Genomic DNA, 9,087 nt, shown 5'->3' on the forward strand with positions numbered 1-9,087 from the left:
GCATGTCGGAAAATTGATCAAGAAGCACAGAATTACGAGCACCAGCGACAAGATATTATTACTATAATCAAGAACACTCGATGAAAAAATGACAATTACGAGAATCCAACCAAAGCGATGGAAGTAGAAATCCTCGACATGTTGAGGGAGCACTTGGTGAACAAAAACTACAAAATATGGATGAAAGACAAGGATAGTTCTTTACAATCTATCATACATGATGCCCTTGAATTGCCTTTACTCATAGTTAATTATAGCCTCCACATACTCACTATACCAGCTCCATGTACTTAAGAACTATATTCATGCTATATTATTGTTTAACTTCTCTTTGCACAAAGAATTGGACATGAATCACTGAAAATAAAATTCATTTACACTTGTTTCTCCAAGACTAGAAAACTAATGTAAGCTTTCTTAACTAGGTTGGACTTTTGGTAGCAAATCTACATCATGTTGAAAATATCAACAAGAAATGATAAAAATAGAATCCAGAGTAGTCCAATTTTACTTTGTCTTTGAATTAAAATTGTGAATTAAAATTCAAATTTAGTCTCACCAGCTGCTTGAAAAATAATTGATTAATTCATTATGGATTAATTAGTTGGAGAAATTCAAGTTAGAAGTATTTGTGAAGTCATGCAACAGCTATCCCTTAAATTAAGGAGATTATCCCTTAATTAAGGAGATAAGATTGAGTTATAATTGAGTTGTAATTAGTTAGCTCAGTTTACTGAGTTAAGTCCAGTTAAATTAGTTCCAAACTATTTGACGAACTAATTGTGAGTTATCAATCAGTTGATGCATGCATGCACTCAACCAATGTACTCCAGATAACTGAAGATTCCCTCATCAGAAACTCATGCATGTCTATTTAGAGAAAGACCCAGTTGAGCTAAAAGTCAAGGACAGGTTACTATCATTTGCATGTGTTTTCCTATAAAGGAAACTCATCCATGTAGTCAAGATAAGGTTCCTTGAGGATTGCGTAGTTCTGACAGGGTGTGAGATCAGTGTGAGAGATTAGTGTTCCACTTGGTTGAGAGTCTTCCACTTGGTAACAGGAGGATCACCCAAGAGAAATTGAACAAGGAAATAGGAGCATGGAGGGCAGAGGAGAAGGCTTGTGAGAAGCTTTGTTTTCCTGTGAGCATTCAGGAGGATTGTACTGAGAGCTGGCTAGCTGTGACAGCTAAGGATTTGTAAAATTCCTATGAATTTCCACCTTGTATGATAATACAGATAGTGGGGTTTTTTAGCTAAGGCTTTCCCTTGAGTATTTTCTGTGTTTCATGTGTATTGATTCTTCTTATGGTTATATGTGTTCAACTCTGATTCAGCTCGATCTTTAAGCTTCCCTAATTTTGATAGTAGAAGTAGATTATAGTATTTTGCTTTGGTATATTGCATTATCGAGTTAATCTACAGTTAGATTTTCTACATAGATCTCAGAGGTAGATTTGTAGAGAATTTGCAGGAAATTCTACATGGTATCGGAGCTATGAACAATATACTGAGAAGAGAATTCAAAGTTTTGAAGTTCGGGGTTGCAGGTGCAAATGGAATTCATATCATACTTCAAGGTTGGTCAATGGCAAGGAAAGGAAAGGGGAAGGTTTCCCATTCCAAATCGAATTCTTCCCATGGAGGGAAGAAGGGTGACATGTCTAAAGTGATATGCTTTAATTTTCAAGAGATGGGACATTATGTGACTAATTGCCCATCAAAGAAGTCCAAGAAGGGATCCTCTAAAGGATCGGAAGGTGAGGCATTAGCCTCTCAGTTCGAAATGGACTTTACCCTCATCGCATGCATGGTGTCACCGATGATGGGTTGTGGTTGGTATCTTGACAGTGGAGCCTCATTCCACATGACCGATGATAAAAGTTTATTCAGTACCTTGGAGGAGAAAGACCTCAAGATGCACATATAGATGGGTGACGATGAAAGGTATAGTGTTTCGAGAGTGGGCATGGTTGCTTGTCCGAGGGAGCATGGAGCTCTTATCACCTTCACATATGTGAAGTCTGTGCCTGGACTGAAGAAGAATTTGGTATCGGTCGTGATGTTAGAGGACAAAGGCTACAATGTTGTCTTTAGTAAAGGAAAGGTGTTCCTTAGCCACATCACCACGAGACAGGTGAAACAGATTGGTTCACGAATTAAGAACTTGGATGCTCTTGAGGTTCAAGATGCATGCAAAGCCTTGAGGAGCAAGGCAAAATATTAGAGACTTGGTGGTTGAGAGGGACATTAAATTACCTCTCAACATGCAGCCCCAAAAGAAGTCTCGGATAATTGTGGAGGAGCCACAATTGGAGAAGCAGAGAGGAGACCGAGTGAGGAGATCCACTCATGCAGATACCTCCATTAGGGGGGAATTTCAATCCAAATGGGCGGAGGGATCACATGCAGCCATACCTCCAAGTGTGAGGTGGGGCGATGTGAAGTGATAGTCCCAAGAAGGCTGAAATTGGGCAGGGTCCATTGAGAGGTTTTATCTCATGGATCGTACCTTGCTATGGGAGCCCAAAGTACACAGTAGTGAGAGGAATCAGTGGGATTGATGCAGTCAAAGTTTTCAGTTGACAGAGGAAATAACAGTCAAAGACTTTGATGACAGATGCATCATACTGATTCAGGTTGGATGTTTTTTTGTTTCTGGTGTTTTTGGAGCAACAACACTAGAGAGTAGTGTTGCATGCATAACATTCCAAAGGTTTAGGATCGGGATCGAGTTGAATTCCTTTCTTGTTGAGAGGGAGTGTTGAAAATAGCAACAAGAAATGATAAAAATAGAATCTAGAATATTCCAATTTTAATTTGTCCTTGAATTAAAATTGTGAATTAAAATTCGAATTTAGTCTCACCAGCTGCTTGAAAAATAATAAATTAATTCATTACGGATTAATTAATTGGAGAAATTCAAGTTAAAAGTCTTTGTGAAGTCATGCAACAGTTATCCCTTAAATTAAGGAGATTATCCCTTAATTAAGGAGATAAGGTTGAGTTATAATTGAGTTGTAATTAGTTAGCTCAATTTACTGAGTTAAGTCCAGTTAAATTAGTTCCAAACTGTTTGATGAAATAATTGTGATTTATCAGTCAGTTGATGCATGCATGCACTCAAACAATGTACTCTAGATAACTGAAGATTCCCTCATCAGAAACTCATTCATGTCTATTCAGAGAATGACCCAGTTGAGCTAAAAGTCAAAGACAGGTTACTATCAATTGCATGTGTTTTCCTATAAAGGAAACTCATCCATGCAGTCAAGGTAAGTTTCCTTGAGGATTGCGTAGTTCTGACAGGGTGTGAGAGATCAGTGTTCCACTTGGTTGAGCGTCTTCCACTTGGTAAGAGGAGGATCACCCAGGAGAAATTGTGCAAGGAAATAGGAGCTTGGAGGGCAGAGGAGAAGGCTTGTGAGAAGCTTTGTTTGCCTGTGAGCATCCAGGAGGATTGTACTGAGAGTTGGCTAGTTGTGAGAGCTAAGGCTTTGTATAATTCCTATGTATTTCCACCTTGTATGATAATACAGATAGTGGAGTTTTTTTAGCTGAGGCTTTCCCCTGAGTATTTTTTGTGTTTCATGTGTATTGATTCTTCTTCTTATGGTTATATGTATTCAACTCGATCTTTAAGCTTCTGCAATTTTGATAGTAGAAGTAGATTACAGTATTTTTCTTTGGTATATTGCATTATCGAGTTAATCTACAGTCAGATTTTCTACATAGATCTCAGATGTAGATTTGTAGAGAATTTGCAGGAAATTCTACACATCATAGGCCACAAATTACTATTGAATATCCTTCAAAGTTGGGGTTCTAGAACAGATAGGTACACAAATATGGGAACTCACAACTATAGATGGGAAGCCACACCACTTTTACACTCAACATATTGTTCTTTCAAAGTTGTGCTAAAGTTCAAAAACACGACAAATTCACTGCCAAGGTTTAGCAGGCAATGCCCAAGTTTATATATATAAATATATTTCCGCTATCATATCGTATCAACAATGATCATTTCGTCCCTTTGTAGCCATTTTTCATAGTGAGAATGCAGGCTTTGTGTTCCTCTTCCCTCGTCTCTAGCCATATGAATAAAGTGATGTGCTTGAAGCTTTGAGCATGACACTAGGGAAATTATCCACACACATATCAATAGTTATACATTGTTAAATATTTACCATATACATTGTCAATCTTTAATACATAGTAAGTGGCACCAATTGTAAAAAACAAAAGAAAAATAACAGGAAGAAAGAGAGCTTGGTGAATGCAGTAACTAATCTCAAGGATCCAACGTATCTCCCAATGACGTCATGGATTCAAATCATCGTGCTTCAATTTTCCTGTCATCTTCGAGTCCTTGGTTAATATAGAGTACGACCCAAAGAGTTTCAAAAACCCCAATTTGCATAGGCCCATTTTTTTGGCTATTTTGTGACTATGGGGAGAGAAATAAGAGAAAATATACCTGAGAGGTTCGAGGGACAGGGGAAGGACTGAGAATAGAGAGGTTGATTCAATGATAGAGTAAACTAGAGTTGAAGAAGAAGGGACATGAGATCAGAGTAGGTACATAATGAAACACAAGACAAAGACTAGACTGAGAATGAATTTATCGAAGAGTAGCAAGGGAATGCCATAACACTAACATAGATTTGACATTCATGCACAAGAGAGAATTTCACTCAAAAATTAGTGCTAGGGCTCAGTAGAAACTCCATATCTGCTTGTTGCAAGTGAATGGCATATCTGATAGCTAGAATGGGAGAAATGTTGGGAGATGTTTCTAATGGGCAGAGAGCAGATCCAAGTGGGACGAAAATGGTGTGGTGTAGTTGAGAAGCCTGACAAAGAAGAAGGCCACACAAGCATGACTCAAACTTCCAGGGCATGATATCTGATAACATGTTAAACACATACACGAGTAATAAGAAGAATCTAGTGTGGTTCCATTTTATTTACAAGATGGTAAATATAAATAACCTTTTTATCTTCCAAAAGGTCTCTTGGACTTCAATAACTGTTAGAATTCCTCCACCCCAACCCTAAGTGATTAGGTGGATATTTATATACATAGATAACAAAGTCTCATTTTTAAAAATTAAGATTATATGTATATGTATGTTGAAGAGATTTATATATGCTAATAATTTTTTTAATGCCAAATTTATTCATCGAGAGAAAATTAATGAAAGATAATCTAACACATTATTTAATGAGTTGTCTTTAGTGAGACTTTTTGGAAGCTTTTTCGGTGGGTTTTTCTGGTCTAATTTCTCTAAAATCCGGTAGGAATTTATTGAAATCACAATCTTGATGGGTAACCCATGCACAATTGAAGTGCCCTAGGGGTTTTTCAGGGTGCTAAATCCATATATATAGTCAAAAAACCAGTTTAAATAACACAAATCAAGATTTCACCTCAAATTCTTCTGTCTGATTCTAGTACCGGAAAGTCCAAAAAGTCACACTAAAGACAACTCCATTATTTAAAGTTTTTCTCAATCTTCTTGAATTTATACTTTTACATTAAAAAAATATAAATTAATAACATTAAATTCTAAAAATTAAAAATGATTTATTTAAATGTTTAAAATAAGCAAGCCACAAAAACCTTGTATAAGGAAGTCATTGGTTCCGGGTTTTGAATTCTAGGGGTTTAATCTTCTTGATAAGTCACCATAGCTTTTGTGTTTGGTGTTGATGAAGGTCCGCTTTGTTTTCTTTATTCAAGGTTTGCAAAGGAAATCCTGAACACAACTAATACTGGCACCCATAGTTGTTACGAGATGTCACAGAGGAGCAGTTGCCAGATCACGCTTCAAAATGTTTCCCTCAAAATTACCATGAGAAATGATAAACATGAACATGAGGTGGTTACGAGGCTACAATAGAAGCTCATAATTGTCACTTGAAGCGAGGCGACGATGACCTTATTCTCAACTCAAATCTGTGTTATTCACCAATTAAAGGGATCTCGTAGATCGCTGAAGTAGACAACCTCACATAATCATTTAAAGGGGACTACACCAGCTTCAAAGCCCAAGGAAATTCCACTGACTTCAAGGTCCCACGTTGAGAACTAAAGCGATGGTTGATACGTATTTTTAATTTGAAGCCATCGGCGATTGTCGTCCCCCGACATGCTTGAAAGATTTGTAGAGCTTGATCTCGATTTCATGATCGCGATTCAAACGTCTATAAGACAGGGAGAGGCAGCCGCTTCACAACCCATTGTGGAAGATTAATTAGGATTAAGGTGTTTTGTAGTCGCAGACAGTCCTACAATGGATAACAATAACAATGGATAGCATAACAGACATGGGATAGCGAATAACAGACAAGGGAAACGAGGTTCAGACATAAGAATGAGAAGAAGGGCAAAGACCGATTTCTACAAGAACACAGTGAGGAATAGGTTGGACCTACATCTTTCTCGGAATAGGTTGGATGGAAAATGCATTCAAACATGACATCAGGACAAGAAATTTTAAAACCTGTGGAGACAAATGATTTAGGACAAGTGAAAATTGAGTCATCCGCCAAAGATGGAAAGCAGGTTTGGGTCAATGCCAAACAATATCAGGGCATTTTAAAACGAAGACTAGCCCGTCTAAAAATGGAGTAGACAAGGAAAAAAGGGTCTCAAAGGGAAAGTACTCGAGCCCTTCGCAATAAGCACTCAAACAAGGCCCCTTTACAAGCATGTAGCAACAAGAAGTCCAAAGGAAAATTCATTAATGATTTTTCCTTCTATAGTCCCACATCCACACCTTTCACCTGGGCATCTGATCTTTATGTGAAAGAATTTTTAAATGCAAAATAAAGGTTGGAGGTTTTAGAAGCTAAAGAGCAGGAAAGAGATCATAAAATTCATATAATAACAACTGAGAACAAGGCTTTAGCAGAAAGCAATAAAGTTTTGAAAGAACAAGTGGGATTGCTACAGGAAGCTCTCTTGATAAGGAAGACAGAATGGCAATGCATGAAGGCGGATGTGCAAAACATAAAGAAATATGTAGTGGAAAGTACAGAGTTGGTGGATGAGAAATCATCCCAGGATAAAGGGAAAATGATTGCCCAAACAGACAACCATGAAGAGAAAGCAAGAGAAGAAAGGGGAGATAGATAGAAAGTAAGTCTATTTTTCTCCTTTAGTTTAGATTCTTTTAGCAACTAGAAATAGAAAGTCATAAAGTTGAGTCATTTATAGTCTTAGAAAAAAGAGGGACTGTTATCATCTGAATCATCCCTTCCACCCATCAGATCTCTTACAAGAACGTTCTTGCTCCCATGAGGTTCACCTTTTTTAGATCAATCACTCCCCATAGGAACCGACGTTTTCCTCCCGCTCGTCCTCTTTAACCTGTTGATGTCGAGCGCCTTTCGATGGGAGCAATCATCCTGCTAGGGAAGGCTGGATTATCATGACACTGGCCTATTTCTTTTAAGGAAGGTAAGGCGGCCCCGAAAGGAGATTCCACCAAAGTTTCCAAAATTTGGGCTCAAGTAATTAGCAATTCTGCTAATAAGGAAGGAGAAACAAACATTCGGGTTGACAACATGCAAGATAAAGAAGGCAAGGAAATATAGACTAGAGCAGCAAACATAATTATTAAAGGGGTGAAAGACTATGGGAAAAATGAATGTACTCTTGACCTTGCAAGAGACTTCTTGAAAGACAAGTTGTTATGGCAAGGACAAATATGCCAAGCATGGAGGGTGGGTAAGTTTAACAGTGAGAGAGCTAGGCCCATAAAAGTCATCATGCCTAGCTTGTGTGATAAATATATCATTCTAAGCAAGAAGCATCTCTTGAGGGGTTATCACTTTTTCCTAGAAGAATATTTAACTGTAAGACAACAGGAGGAAAGGAGGGAGGAAATGTTAAAGGTTAGGGCAACAAGAGATGAAGGCAAGAGAGCATGGATTTATAAAGGTAAAGTTGTGATAGCACGATTTGGACCTCCTTCCAAAACAGAGCAACAAGATGGTAATAAAGAAGAAGTAACAAACTCTTCAACAAGAAATCAGGAAGCAAGGTTAGTATGGGAAAGTAGGAACAAAGACTCAAATGTGAGTCTTGCATGTCAAAATAAATAGCAATCAAGTCATACCCAGGTTTCCTTAAGATTAGTTTGTTGGAACTACAGAGGTTACCCATGGAGACAGAGACTTGGGTTAGGGCCTATTGCGGAAGATAGAGACATAATTTGCATCATAGAAACACATGAGCATGAAGGGTGCAAGACACCTTTGTTTGAAGGATACTGGAAATGGCAGTGTGGAACAATGACGCAGGGAATGGAAAAGGGCAACAAGATGGTAATAAAGAAGAGGCAACAAACTCTTCAACAGGAACTCAGGAAGCAAGGTCAGTATGGGAAAGTAGGGACAAAGTCTCAAATGTGAGTCTTGCATGTCAAAATAAATAGCAATCAAGTCATACCCAGGTTTCCTTAAGATTAGTTTGTTGGACCTGCAGAGGTTACCCATGGAAAAGAGCAACTAGGTTAGGGCCTATTGCGGAAGATAAAGACATAATTTGCTCATAGAAACACATGAGCATGAAGGGTGAAAGACACCTTTGTTTGAAGGATACTGGAAGATGGCAGTGTGGAACAAGGCAACAGGGAATGGAAAAGGGCACGGGGGTATCATGGTTTTAGTGAGGGAGAAAGAAGGTCGTCTCATTCAGTTAGAAAAATAAGACTCAAATAAACAATTCATTTGGTTTAAAATATTAGAAAATGGAAACCACATCAGAATTGCAGCATGCTATTTTGCGCCACAAGTTTCAAAAATCTACAAAGGTCGAGGGCTTGACCACAAAGATCCATTTGCAGCCTTAAAGGTATATATTGCAACATATTCTCAGCTAGGTGAAGTCCTTATAGTGGGTGATTTCAATGCTAGGACTACAAGTGAGCAAGCTAGCATTCTTTGTTGTAAAAAAGATTGCGACCCTATTTGGCTTACATAAGAGAGTAATCATCAGTGGGAAATAATTTCAAAGGACAAGGGTTGCAATCTCTTTGGTGAAAAATTGCTTACTCTATGTGGGGCCTTTGA

This window comes from Pinus tabuliformis, chromosome 8 (assembly GCF_031772625.1).
Source record: "Pinus tabuliformis cultivar Carrire ecotype Pingquan chromosome 8, CPIR1, whole genome shotgun sequence".
Taxonomy (NCBI): Eukaryota; Viridiplantae; Streptophyta; class Pinopsida; order Pinales; family Pinaceae; genus Pinus; species Pinus tabuliformis.